The sequence below is a fragment of the Henckelia pumila genome, chromosome 4 (genome assembly GCF_033568475.1).
Source record: "Henckelia pumila isolate YLH828 chromosome 4, ASM3356847v2, whole genome shotgun sequence".
Taxonomy (NCBI): Eukaryota; Viridiplantae; Streptophyta; class Magnoliopsida; order Lamiales; family Gesneriaceae; genus Henckelia; species Henckelia pumila.
In genome coordinates, this window is record NC_133123.1 from 156,599,479 (window position 1) to 156,614,091 (window position 14,613).

Below are 14,613 nucleotides of genomic sequence, written 5' to 3' on the forward strand. Positions count from 1 at the left end.
TTACGAATTCATAGTCATGCCTTTTGGTCTAACGAATGCACCAACAGTATTTATGGGATTGATGAATAGAGTATTTCAAAAATATCTAGATGACTTTGTGATTATCTTTATTGATGATATTTTGATTTACTCTAAGAATCTGTGTGATCATGCCAACCATCTCAGAAATGTATTAAGAACTTTGCGAGAATAGAAATTGTATGCCAAGTTATCAAAATGTGAATTTTAGTTGCAGAAAGTTGTTTTTCTTGGTCATATAATTTCTGGATATGGTATTTCAGTCGATCTAAGCAAAGTTGAAGCTGTGATCAATTGGCAGAGACCGACATATGTGCCAGAAATTCAAAGTTTTATGGTCTTAGCTGGATATTATCGTCGATTTATCAGAGATTTTTCATCTATTGCGAAGCCTATTACACAGCTTACACAGAATAATGAACCGTTTGTTTGGTCTGAAGCATGTGAATCTAGTTTCCTTGAACTGAAGAAAAGATTGACTACAGCACCAGTCTTGACAATCTCTTCAGGTATTGGTGATTTTGTTGTTTATTGCGATGCTTCTCACCGAGGCTTGGGATGTGTTTTGATGCAGAGAGGACATGTTGTTGCGTATGCCTCACGACAACTGAAACCACATGAAGTCAGATATCCAATTCATGATCTTGAATTGGCAGCTATTGTCTTTGCATTGAAAATTTGGCGACATTATTTGTATGGTGAAAAGTTTGAAATCTTTTCTGATCACAAGAGTTTGAAGTATCTATTTTCGCAATCTGAATTGAACATGCGACAAATAAAATGTCTTGATTTATTGAAGGATTTCGATTGTGAAATCAATTATTATCCAGGGAAGTCAAATGCAGCAGCTGATGCCCTAAGTAGAAAGATATGTGTTTTGTCCTTGTCTACTATAGGTGTATCTAATTTGATTGAAGATTGCTGTATTTCTGGATTAACATTTGAGACAGATAGAAGGCCGATGAGGGTTTGTGCTATCAGTGCTGAGCCAGAATTGTTGATTCGAATTAAAGAAGCACATAAATCTGATTTGAATGTTCAGAATTCGATTGAAATGATCAAATCAGGACATTAGTCTGAGTATAAGGTCAGTGTTGATGGTAGTTTGTATGTGAATAACCGAATTGTTGTTCCCGATCTTTCAAATTTGAGACAGAATATCTTGAAAGAAGCTCATTGTAGTCAATTCAGTATTCATCCTGGAGGCAGAAAAATGTACAACGATTTGCAGAATCGGTACTGGTGGAAACAAATGAAGTCTGATGTGACTGGATTTGTATCCAAATGTCTCAGTTGCCAACAGGTGAAGGCTGAGAGAAAGAAATCAGGTATCTTATTGCAGAGTTTATCTATTCTTGAATGAAAATGGGACCACATTTCCATGGATTTTGTGACGAAATTGCCATGATCATCCCAAGGATACGATGCTATTTGGGTGATCATTGACAGGTTGACGAAATCTGCATGTTTTATTCCATATCGAATGACTTATCGTCATGATCAAATGGCAGATCTTTATATTCGAGAAGTGGTAAGACTACACGGTATGCCAAAGTCAATTGTATCTGACCGAGATCCGAGATTCACTTTGCACTTTTGGCATAGCCTACAGCAAGCTCTAGGTACGCGTTTACATTTGAGTACCGCTTATCATCCTCAAACTGACGGTCAATCTGAACGAACCATTCAAACTCTCGAGGATATGCCTCGAGCTGTGATACTTGATTTTGGTATTACATGGCAAGATTCTATACCACTTGTGGAATTCTCTTATAACAACAGTTATCAAACGAGTATAGAGATGGCTCCATTCGAAGCGTTATATGGAAAGAAATGTCGATCGCCATTATATTGGGATGATGTGTCAGAGGTACCTGAATTGAGACCGGATATGATCAGACAGATGACTGAGAATGTCAAACTGATACAGCAAAGAATGAGAACAGTGCGGCATAGACAGACCAGATATGCGAATATCAGACGGCGGCCGTTATTTTTTGAACAAGGGGATAGAGTATTCTTGAAAATTTCATCGTTCAGGGGCACAATCAAATTTGGCAAACGAGGAAAGTTATCTCCATGATTTATTGGGCCGTATGAGATACTCGAGAAGATAGGCAATCTTGCTTATCGCCTCGCTCTTCCTACATCTTTATCTGGTATCCACGATGTATTTCATGTTTCGATGCTTCGAAAGTATCAAACTGATGAATCTCATATCTTACAACCTGATGAAGCTGAATTAGATGAAACTCTTAGTTACTTTGAAAAGCCTATTCAGATACTTGATAGAAAAGAAAAGCAACTCCGAACGAAGACCATTCCATTGGTGAAGATTCAATGGAGTCGGCACGGAGTTGAAGAAGATACTTGGGAAGTTGAAGATAATATAAGACAGAGATTCCCAGAGTTATTCCATTGATGTGATTTCTTATTCAGTTTTCTGTTATTCTTTATTCTTATGTGCGTACATACTGCATATCTAGATTACTTATGAATTCGAGGACGAACTTATGACTTAGTGGGGGAGAAATGTAAGGCCCGAGATTATTGAAAATAATCTGAGATTATTTAATTTTAATCCGAGTATATGTAATTTGGGAATATTTAGAGTTTCGATTTAAATTCTAATATTCTTAAATTATTTAGGATTGAAATTGAATTAAAAAGAGGATCGAGGACTGAATTGCAATTTTTGAAGTTTCAGGGGCTAAATTGCAAATATGACAATACATATCCGATTATTATGTGAATTATCAGCATGAATACGTGTAGCTTCCTTAATGATATTCAGAAATTGAACAGAGCAAGTCGAGACCTTCTTCGTTTTTCTTGATATTTCAATTTTCAAATCCTCGTAACTTTTGATCCGATTGTTCGATTTTAATTCCAAAAATAGAGCTACGATCCTTACAACAAGGGCTTTAATTTGGTGTAAGTATCTTCATGATTCAATCTGTTTTGAGATGTTGTATGTTGGAGAAATCAGATTATGTGTATACATATGTGTTTGTGCGCTTTTATACATTCCGATATCGAAAATGAATCGAAGATTGAATCTCATATGAAGTTATGATGATTTTCAGAAGTATATTAGATTATTATAGCTGCGGTTATGAGGATTATGATGATGTTTTGCTGATTTGAATATGCGTATGAATTGTATTGAAGTTGGAAATGGTTTCGATATTTTGTCGGTTACCGATTTTCAATCGCTACGCCGTAGATTCATGTTTTGAGACCGTTTTGATAGACTAGGTTTGAGCTAAGATGTTCTTTGAGATGTTGTTGATGTTGTAACAATTTTATTCTTCAATTTCAGACTAGTTTTGAAGGCTAACGACTCACGAACTTGAATTCAAACCGAAGAAGAAGAAGTTGAGGTTGAAGTGATTTTGATTGAAGATCTATTGATGATTTTGAATTGATTTGAAATGATAGATTTGAAAAAAGTTTGATATGAATGTTTTGATGTTATGTTTCAAATTTGAAGCGTTCAAAACCGAGATATACAAAGGTATAATACGACATCGCGAGTCAGGGATCTGAAACTCGAAAATGAAGCTTCTTGAGTTGTCCCGCCAAAATCACATATTTGTTTATCGCTTTGATTTTATTTGATTTTGTCGATCCATCTCAGGTAGTGGATCTTTGAATTCGATATGATTATGATATGATATGTATGGAATTGATTCTATTGCCAAGGTCGGAGGCGACCTTATTTTCTAGTAAAAAATGGCTACGATAGATGGATATCCATGTCAAGATCGTTTACGAATCTTGATGGCAAAGACGTTATATGAATCAATTCTTGATTGATTTATGCGTTATTTACTCTCTTATTGAGTCGATTATGATTAGAGTTGATATGATTTATTTAACGCTTTATATGTCGATTATACTGAGAATGATTTTTCATCGGAGTTTATCCGTCTGTTTCTTTGTTTTGTATGTGTGCATGACAACAGAGGGGGCAGAAGCTAGTCAAAGACGTCATTGACAGCTTGGGAGAGAGATGTAGCAAGTGTGGACTCGGGTTATAGCTGAAATTTTATGTCTAGAAGAATCAAACATCATAAAACTATTTTGGGTTGAAGTTGATGTATAAGTATTGATGTCGTTGTGACTTTTATCACTTTTTGAAAGACTAGTTTGATGTAATAAGCGCATGGTTTGATGCTAGGGGCTTAATACTTGTATGTATGCATGTTTCCAGATTTTATAGCATGTTTAAAATCCATGTTTGATGATGAATCATGTCTTGTTCCATGTTTTGACAGCAAAATTGTTCTGCAGATTTTTCTGGACAGGAAGGCCACTCGATCGGGTGAACTCCTCCGATCGAGCGCGGCCTGAAAATATTGAAACCCGAGAGATATGTTTTTGGTCTCGCTCGATCGGACGAATTAAACCGATCGAGCGAGGCCAAAAATGATGCAGACCCGAGAGCTTGGATTCCTAGCTCGCTCGATCGGATAAGTTTGCCCGATCGAGAGAGATGATGGAATTTTTTTAAAAAACTTTTTTTTTGAGCTCTTGGTTTTAATATTCCTTTATTGTTTTATTAATTGTTAATTAATCATTAATTACCCTAAGATGAGATTAGCAACCCGAGGTCCCCACACTTCAAGTTCAAGATCAGTAGACGGAATGAAAGATTTTTGCAAAAATTTAAATACTGTATTAAGTTTTGTTGTAAACAGTATTTCAGTTGTAATCAGATGTATTAAAAGATTTCAGTTATTTGATGTACTCAGTTATTGTTGTATTGTACATCTTTCAGTGTAATCTTTTGATTAAGTTATGTATTACATGGGATTGTAATAAAGATTGTATTTGAACCTGAATTAGTGGTTCAAGTATTGTAATCATAGAGATTATCTTGGTTATGTTGAATAAAAGATTAATCATTTGTTTAAAATGTGTACTTGGGATTATATTATGCATGTTTCAAATGAATATTCTGGGGTTTTTTTATTTTTACCGTAAATTAAATAATAAATTTCAAAAATAATGTAAAATTAAAAATTTTTTACAAATACTATAAAACTCCAAATCTGACAGCGGACTTTTATTTACACGTAAGCATCGTCCTCCGCCAAGAGGCGCGGATGCTGCAAAATAGGCAGCGTCCGCGCCACGACGCTGCCAAATAGGCAGCGTCCGCGCCTCGTGGCAGAGGACGCTGCCTAGTTGGCAGCGTCCTCCGACAGCGTCCTCCGCCACGGGGCGCGGACGCTGCCTATTTGGCAGCGTCCTTCGCCACGGACCGCGGACGCTATGCCTAGGTGGAGAATTAAATTTATTTTAAATCATCTAACACTGACTTAATTAAAAAAAACGCGTATTGAACGCGTAATAAATTTTTAAATATATTATATAACGCGTATTGAATGCGTAATAAATTTTTAAATATATTATATAATGCGTAAAGAATTAATTTAACGCGTAAACAATTAATTCTACGCGTAATTGTATTACTATATATATATATATATGTTCACAAATGTTATTCGGATATCACTCATACAAATATTAAACTCTTTAAAATTTTCTCTTTTCTTTTATCCGTTTTTCATTTTTATTTCAAAAAAATATATCGAGAATGGAAAACATTGATATATTTTTATATTTTGGTGGTCATATTATTGTGGATAGTGGATCGATTGTGTATAGTATTCCTTATACTAGACCGATGCGAGTTCTACGTACCATTACTTTGTCCGAGTTGGTTGAAGTTGTGCATCAAATATTGAGGATTGATCCAACTACTTTTACTCTCAAATTGTCAACGAAATATTCTTTCATGGAAAATTCATCTTGGCATGAAATTCAAGTCAATCTTGTCGATGACAACGCTTTAGAGTTTATGATGCAATCTCCCAATATACGTATATTGCATTTGTACGTGGAAGCAAACCAAATTGACCATCACGTTGGTCATGTCGACCAAGAATCGGATATTTTACACGTCACCGAAGGAATGGACAACATGTATCTTTATCCTGAAAGTGGATCGTGAGATCAATATATCGCCGGCACATCAGAACCTGATCCTGCAAGTTGGCCGCAAAGTACACGTATTTGGGAACAAAATTATGGTGAAGCAAATTGGAATTCAGAAATTCAAAACTTTGTGCCACGTGTTGATGATCCTAGGAGTGAAAACGAAGATGTCCAGATAAGCGATACAGAGCCAGAGCTGTCATACGGGGAGTCTGAGGAAGAAGATGATGACGATGTTGAAGATGTGAATGATGATGTACATGTGAATATCCATGCAAATACTGATGAGGGAACATCATCTCGTCCACCACCTCGTCAGAAATTACAGAGGCAAGATGTTCCTTTCTTTTCTACCACTTCTGATATGCCATCTTTCTTTAATACATATTTTGGAGAAGAGATTCCTGATTCTATTGGCGTACCTCATGACATGCGGACAAGATACTATAATGAGGAGAGATGAGAACTATGTGTAAACATGGTTTTCAAGGATAAAAAAGATCTGATTGCATCTGTGAAGGATTATTCGGTCAGAGTTTCTAGGCGTGAATATCTTGTTGTTGAGAGCACATGCATTTTGTGGAAAATTCAATGCAAAAATGATTCTTCCACCGTCAGATGTCGTTGGGGTCTTCGCGCATCTTTCAAGGAGAAAACAGGTTATTGGAAAATAACCAGATATGGTGGGCCTCATACATGTATATCAACCAACGTCGGCATAGATCATCACAACTTAAATAGTGATATGGTTGCACATACACTATTGGGCATTGTACGATGTGATCCTTCGTACGAGATTAAATATATAATAGAGAGTGTGAAAGATAAATATGGATATCAAATCTCGTATACGAAGGCGTGGCGGAGTCTGAAACGTGCAGTGGAAATTGTTTATGGAACTTGGGAGAGCTCTGTTCAATTACTGCCAAAATATATGCGTGCTCTTTGCAAATACAATATTGGAACAATTGTCGACTGGAAGCATCTCAGAAACAATGAAGAAATAAAAACATTGAACTATTGTTTTTGGGCATTCAAGCCGTGTACTAATGGATTTTGACACTGTCGAAAAATCATTAGTGTCGACGGTACACATTTGTACACAAAGTACAAACACAAAATGTTGATCGATGTCACTCTCGATGCTAACAATCAAGTTCTACCATTGGCTTTTGCAATTGTCGATGAAGAAACGTCTGATTCCTGGAAGTGGTTTTTGGAAAATGTTGGACGGCATGTTGTATGTGGCGAAAATGGTGTGTGTCTAATATCTGATAAGCACAAGGGAATCGTGCGAGCCGTTGAAGATCTACCCTATTTCAAACCTCCACAAGGTGTGCATCGTTTTTGTTTGCGGCACGTGTGCTCAAATTTTAATTCCAGGTTCAAAGATGTGCATTTGAAAGATTTGTGCTGGGAAGCAGGTAGTCAAGTCGGTCCATTATCAATAATGGAGCAGATGCTGCTGGCGTGGCACACCCCCACGCCACGACGCAGCATCCGCTCCAAATGTTAGCGGACTCTGCCCACGTGTACTGAGTATCCGCTGTCAGATTTGGAGTTTTACGGTATTTGTAAAAATTTTTTAATTTTACATTATTTTTGACATTTATTATTTAATTTACGGTAAAAATAAAAAAACCCGAATATTCTAGATGTTTTACCTAGAATATTCCAGTGTTTTCCAGGGATGATTTGAATCATCTGGGGCATAATGAGAAATTATACTAAATACTGTGGACTGTGTAAATAGATAATTATACTAAGAAAAATGCGACCCTAGGCTTGTATTAATCTGGAAGTTTTCTTGTTTCAGATGGTTATTCGGGGGGGGGGGGGGGCTACCTTAGTCTAGTACTTTTCAATAGTCATAGTAAAAGTATAATATTATTGGAAGTATCTCGTGAAGATTTAAGAGATTCAGTATTTAAAGTAATTTGTTTTAGTCCAATTTCTTCAAAGATACGTAATAAGAATTTTTGTTGTCAGAACAGTCTTGGAAGGTATTTTCCTTGACAGGTAATCGTTCTGAGCAGATAAGTTTCGGTTTTGATTTGGGATTTCAGGATTTAATCCAAGAGTTTAGTTGAATTGGTATCAAATGGGATTGAATTTTCAGATGCTTGCAGACTCGGGATTTGAGTCGTGTTTCTGTAAAGTTAAGCAAGTTTTCCTTGACCAATGATTTTGGTCCAGATAGGAATGTTTCTCAGTAATGATGGATTCATCAGAGACTTAGGGATGAGTTATGTCAGGGTGCTGATGACTGTTGGGTTTTGAGATGGTATAGTAAGTGCGACCTTATACCGGTGTACTATGGAAGAATTGTTTTATTCCAGTTTGGCATTTTAGGAAAATTTACCTCAGTCTCGATATATGTACCGTCATAGCAATGAGTATAACTATCAGGAGAACATTCAAGATTTATTTGAGTCTTTTAGAGATTATTCTTGATGTTGTGTTAGTGTCAAGGGATATAATGAGTTATCGTCTGACTTCGTCATAGGTACAAATTTTTTTTCCGTGGATAGAATAGTTTTGGAAAGAATTCTTTGACAAGTGTATATTTTGGACGGATAGTTGTCGCACGTGATACTGGGGGAGAACCAAGAGGTTTGACCAGTATTGACTGATTCTATGAGGGATACATTTAATAATCAGGATCTTGATTAATTTGATGAAAGAAAATTCTAAGTGATGGATTTACTTAGATAAGTTTCCCTGTAAGAATTGAAATTTGATTGTTGGATTGTCAAGTAAAGACAAGTTTACATCAGGACACCGAAATTATTTATACTGGGAGAACATGAACTGTGATCTGGACTAGACATGGTGGAATGTATTTCCAATATTACTCTGAAAGTCTTTTATACTTCAGAGGGTGATGGAAAAATTTACTCAAGTGATCTAGAGATCATTGCAATAGTTCCGTTAAAGTGTAAATTAGTGTCAATATGATAACCTTGATCTTATCAATGAATAGAACTGCATTGGGATAAGTGTTTCATGTTTAGGAACATTTGGCATCATAAGAGTTTGAGATCTATCAGATGATTGATCTAGTTAGTGTGACGGATGACATGAGTCTGCTAAGTTATAACATGGATTTCGCAGTATGAGAATTCACTTGGATAGTGAAATTTAGGTGTTCATGTTGGTTTTATAATTAGTTAGACTAGTGCAAGATTAGTACCCCAATGAATAATTGTGACTATCTGATGCATTCAGAGATAGATGGGATTGATTCCAGAATGGATATAAGATATTATGAAACAAGTATGTGTTTCGAGATAGTGATTAAAGATGTGATAGAGTTGTCAGGATGATTTATTCTGATAATTACATCTAACATTATTAAACTGATGTCATCAAGTATTTACGATCTGGTATCGTGATTAAGAGATATATCTAGTTGTGAGATGTGATGTTTTAAATGTCAATCCAATTTTTTGAGATTTGACTCAGGATCAGAGTATCAGATTTAAAAGAATTCCAGTGATGCTGACCGGTGTTTGGATCGGTGGGATGTCACTGCAAAGAAGTAATCAAGTTTCTTATGCTTTTTTCAAACAATGATTTAAAATCAATGATATCAGTTAAGATATCTGATGATTTTATGACTAATCATGAAATCTAGCAGGATTGCATCAAGTGTTTTAGACATAAAAAAAGACAACAGCCGAAGATATGGATATATCTAGTCTGGTAGGATTGTTGTCATTAGTTTTCCAGGTTGTCTATTGGATGCGGTAAATAGTCATATGATTGGATATAGAACGATTACGAGCAAAATTACGAATTTTGTAATTACTAGATGATGTTTCTTGTGGATTACGATATCCGAAAACAGTTAGTCAGGATTCGGTGGAATTCTGCAGAGTTCAGAAAATCAAGAATTGTGAACAATAGTGTTGTCACAAGTATTATGACTTAGTACAAGTCCTTAGTATGAGGATTGTTGTACAGGTTCTGATAAAAAGGAAAGAAGCATTTTGAGTATTAGAATGTTTCTTGTTGTTGAGTGATTCAATCGATTTAGATTGAATATCGACAATCCGAAGGATTGTATCGGAAGTATTAATTTCTGAGTGAAAATAGGGATTTTCACAAAGAATTTTCACAAAGAAGTTGTGAACCAATTGCCAGTATTCTCAGAAAATTATGGTACAGTTAGGATTGTGGTGTACTGACTCACCAAGACAATATAATATTTTTGGTGTAATCAAAGTGTCACTCTTGGCAGTAGTGATTGATTATACATTAAAGAGATCATAAATCTGACTTATCTTTAAGCTCATGTATGGCGATCCGTGTTGCGTGGGAGGGAATTAATGAATTCCATTCACACCTAAATTATTCCAACCAAAATCTCATCTTTACTGTCTCTGTTAGCTCATGTATGGCGATCCGTGTTGTGTTGGAGGCGTATCAGCAGCAGCAACATTATTCAAAACCAATAAATTTACTTCTCCATACCCGTTGATACCAGAGAAAGAATACCTCTGCATATTTCTTACTTCGGAAACGCGACTCACGCGGTGAAAGTCGTGGCGAAGGAGGACGATATCTTGCATCATGGGCTGGGATATACGGCGATGAAGTTACACGGAGCGGTCACCCAGCAAACTATGGAATGAACGATCAAAACCATGGAACTTTGGGCGGCGAAGCCTACTATGCCGCCTAGTGTGGGTGGAAATCGTAATATCTGTATGCTTAGTAATTCGCCGAGGTTCGACGTTTATGGGAATGACTTCGGATGGGGAAAATCGATCGCTGTGAGGAGTGGGATCGGGTCGAAATTTGACGGCAGGATCATAGTTTTCGCGGCTGCGGATTCAAACGGCATTGACATGGAAGCTTACTTGACCAAGGAAACACTGGAGGCGATGGAAAACGATGCGGAGTTCATGGAAGCTGTTACCTTTTGATTGGAATCTCTGGATCTAGACTACATGATAAATTTACTAGACAATCATCCATCAAATCTCTATAAATTCTTTAAAAAATCGACAGGCGATTTGCAAAATAAAAAAAAAAATATATATACATGTGAAGATTTGATGATCAAGCTAGTTTTGGCTTTTATATATATATACACATTAATAATTCTGGATATCACATCAGCATTTTTCGATGTCATATTAACATTTCCCAATGCACGTTAGCACTCCATGAAAAACTGATTAAAAAAAAACATAGCTTAACTTATTTGACAAGAACCCAAAACTGAATTACAGGATGAAAATTCAAAATGGGAAAGCTTAATTATATAATTATTTTAGCTATTTTCTCGGGTTTATATTTTAATTTTGGGCCTCTTTTCCTTACCCTTATTTCTATAAGAAATATTTATTTTTTATATATAACTTTTAGCCTTCTAGCCCCTCTTCAGTTTAGTTAAATCGATGTCATGCCAAGGCAAGCTAGCTCGAGCTAGCTAGACTCTTCGCGAGATTATTGTTTTTCCCAATGTCCGATTAAGAATCCCCGAACTACCTTGCACTCGTGGCCGTTGATGAAGTATCCGAAAGCGATCGCGAAAAACATCACCACTAAAATTTCAAATTTCAGCACGAACATTTTCTCGACCGGTTTCAAGGATTTCAGAAGAAGAGACGTTATATGTTATGGAGAGGACTATATCAAGGTTCTTGAATTTCAAGGGTTCGATTCGGCTCGGTTCAGATTTATTAGGTTGCACGGAACAAAGACAAGGTAGAAGATCAGTTGGGGGAGTTTGATGACCAAGCGGAACAAGATTTCAGCCAACTGCAACTACGTACCTAATTTGTCTTAATATAATTTACATTTGAAAAACTGGTCCGGAATAAATGTAGATTTAATATATTGCCATAATCCATTATTTCAAAAAAAAAAAAAAAACTTTGCCATAATCCAAGTGTAACGGGCTTTATTTTGTACCATAAAAAAAGGGCTTTATGTTGCCCCAAAGTAGACCTGGCCACGGTCCGGGTCCGGGTCCGGTTCGGGTCGGGGTCCGGTCCGGGTCCGGGTTGGAATTTAGCCAACTCTTAACCGGCCCGCCAATGGCCGGTTCCGGTCTGGGTCGGTGAACCGACGGTTCCGGTTCGGGTTTGGGTCCGGGTCCGGTTAACCGCCGGTTCAGGGTTCGGGCTAAACCGTGTCATTTAAAAAAAAAAAAAAAATTTGCAGCGCCCCAGCGCTGCATTGTAGGCGCTGGGGCGCTAAACCTTCGAATTATATTCGAAGGGCGCTGCCGGAGTGCTGGGGCGCTGCACATTCGAAATTTAATTATTTTTAAATTTTTAAACAAATTTTTAATAAGACATATTCTTTAAATAATCTCAATCAAATATTTCATATCTCCATAATAAAAATCTATTACATTTATTAAATAAACAATATATTAGAATTTCAACATCTTAATATCTTATGACTTAATATTACAAATCTATTACATTTTATTCTACTTCACTCGCATTTCCTCCCGTCGTAGTTCCGGATGTTCCTTCGGTATCATCTTGGTCTTCTTCATCACTTTGAATATGTTGTGTTCGAGTAGCGGCTTTTGACCAATCATTGAGCAAATATTGGGCTTCCATGTTTTTCGGCCTTAAGCTAGAACGTCTCTCATCCAATGTATTTTCTCCAATACTAAATGCTTGCTCCACTGCAATTGTTGAAATCGGACAAGCTAGAATTTTTTTTGCCATTATAGCCAAAATTGGATATATTTGTGTTTTTTGCGACCACCATCTCAAAATGTCGAAGTTTTCCTCATCTGTATCACTAAAATCAAAAGTAGTGGTAAAATAATTCTCAAGTTCCTGACTGGAACTTGAGGATCCTCGTGGACGTTTCGTCCGTTCCCTTAATAAAAGTTGTGCTTTAGTAAGTTTAGAAGTAACATTACTAGTTGCAGTGGATTGTGTTTCATGTGAAACAATTTTTCCACCATATTTGATGTTATATTCATTATAAATATCAAGTAAATGAGTTTTAATATTAAACAAAATCAATGAGATAGAAGGAATCGTTTTCGCAATAGGCTCCAAAGATTCATAATATAATGTTAACATGTCGCTTAAGCCATCTAATTTAAGTCTAGGATCTAAAACAAAAGCACATAAAAAAAATTTCAGGAATGAGCAAAAAATATTTTTTTCATTTTGCTTTCATGACGAGAATACATTGAGATAAAGCACTATCATTAGAATTAACATGTTCATGAAAAATACAAGAAATGTTGCAACAATGTGTTAAAACTAAATGTGAAGTAGTGTAATAAACACCGGATAATTGGTCACTAGCATCATTAAAAACTTTTAAAATTTCACAAATACTAGTGCATATGTTCCATTGATTTGAAAACAAATAAATATCACGATCTTGAACAAATTGATGAAAAAATGTACATAATAAATCTTTATATTCAAAAGAGGATAATAACAATTTATATGTTGAATTCCAACGAGTTGGAACATCTCGTGCAAACCGCTTAGGCTTCATACCATTTACTCTACAAAATTTTTCTCATTGCTTCATAACTTGAGGATGCGTCCATAAATAATGAATAGCGTTCCTAATTGGTTGAATATGTATGCCTAAACTTTTTAGTCCATCTTGAACACACAAATTTAAAATATGACATGTGCATCTAATATGAAAAAATTTGCCACCTAGTGATGGTTTACATATTTCAATAAGGTCACTAATACTTGAAGTATTTGCACTAGCATTATCAAAAGACATTGAAAAAACTTTGGTAGTTAGACCATATTCTTCTAAAATAACAAATATAAGTTGCGAAATATTTTGTGTCGTGTGTGATTCGTTGAAACATCTATATGCAAGCAACCTTTTTTGAATGTTCCAATTATTATCAATCCAATGACATGTAATACCCATATATGAACAACTTTGACAATGATCACTCCAAATATCGGAACACAAAGAAACTTTATTATTCAAACTATAAAATTCCTTAATTAATTCTTTCTTTTGATCAACGACTAAATTTTTCATTGTGCGTTTGAGACTATTTCTTGGAATACGTCTAATAAAAGGATTTGCACTTGTAGAAAGCCAATTTTCAAAAGATAATTTATCGCTAAAACTAAAAGAAAGTTGTTCAACCGCACAAAATTTAGCCGTTTCTTCTCTAAATCTAGATTCGTTATATTTAAATAGTTGAGATTCATTATCCGATTGAGAAGAGAATGCCGGAATTTGAGTTTGAACACGATCAATACCAATTTCCACCGGATGATTTTTCTCGATATGCCGCGTCAAAGTTCCATAACCACCTCCTTGTTTAAATTTGTAACATTTTGAACAATATTTGCATTTGGCTTGCAAATCACTGGAGGGAAGCGTCACCTTGTCGAAGTGTTTGGTGAAGATATCGGATGTCGGGCGAGGCACCGCTCGAGTTTGTCTTTGAGAGGCCGCCGGATCGTTCATACTTTCTTGACTTGCATGATGAAGTGGTGGTGGTGATGGTTGTTCAACTTGCTATCTTTGTTGCGCCTCTTGTCGAATTTCTTGAATTTCATCATCGGAATATTCAAGATCAAATCCATCGACATTGAATTGAGGATACTC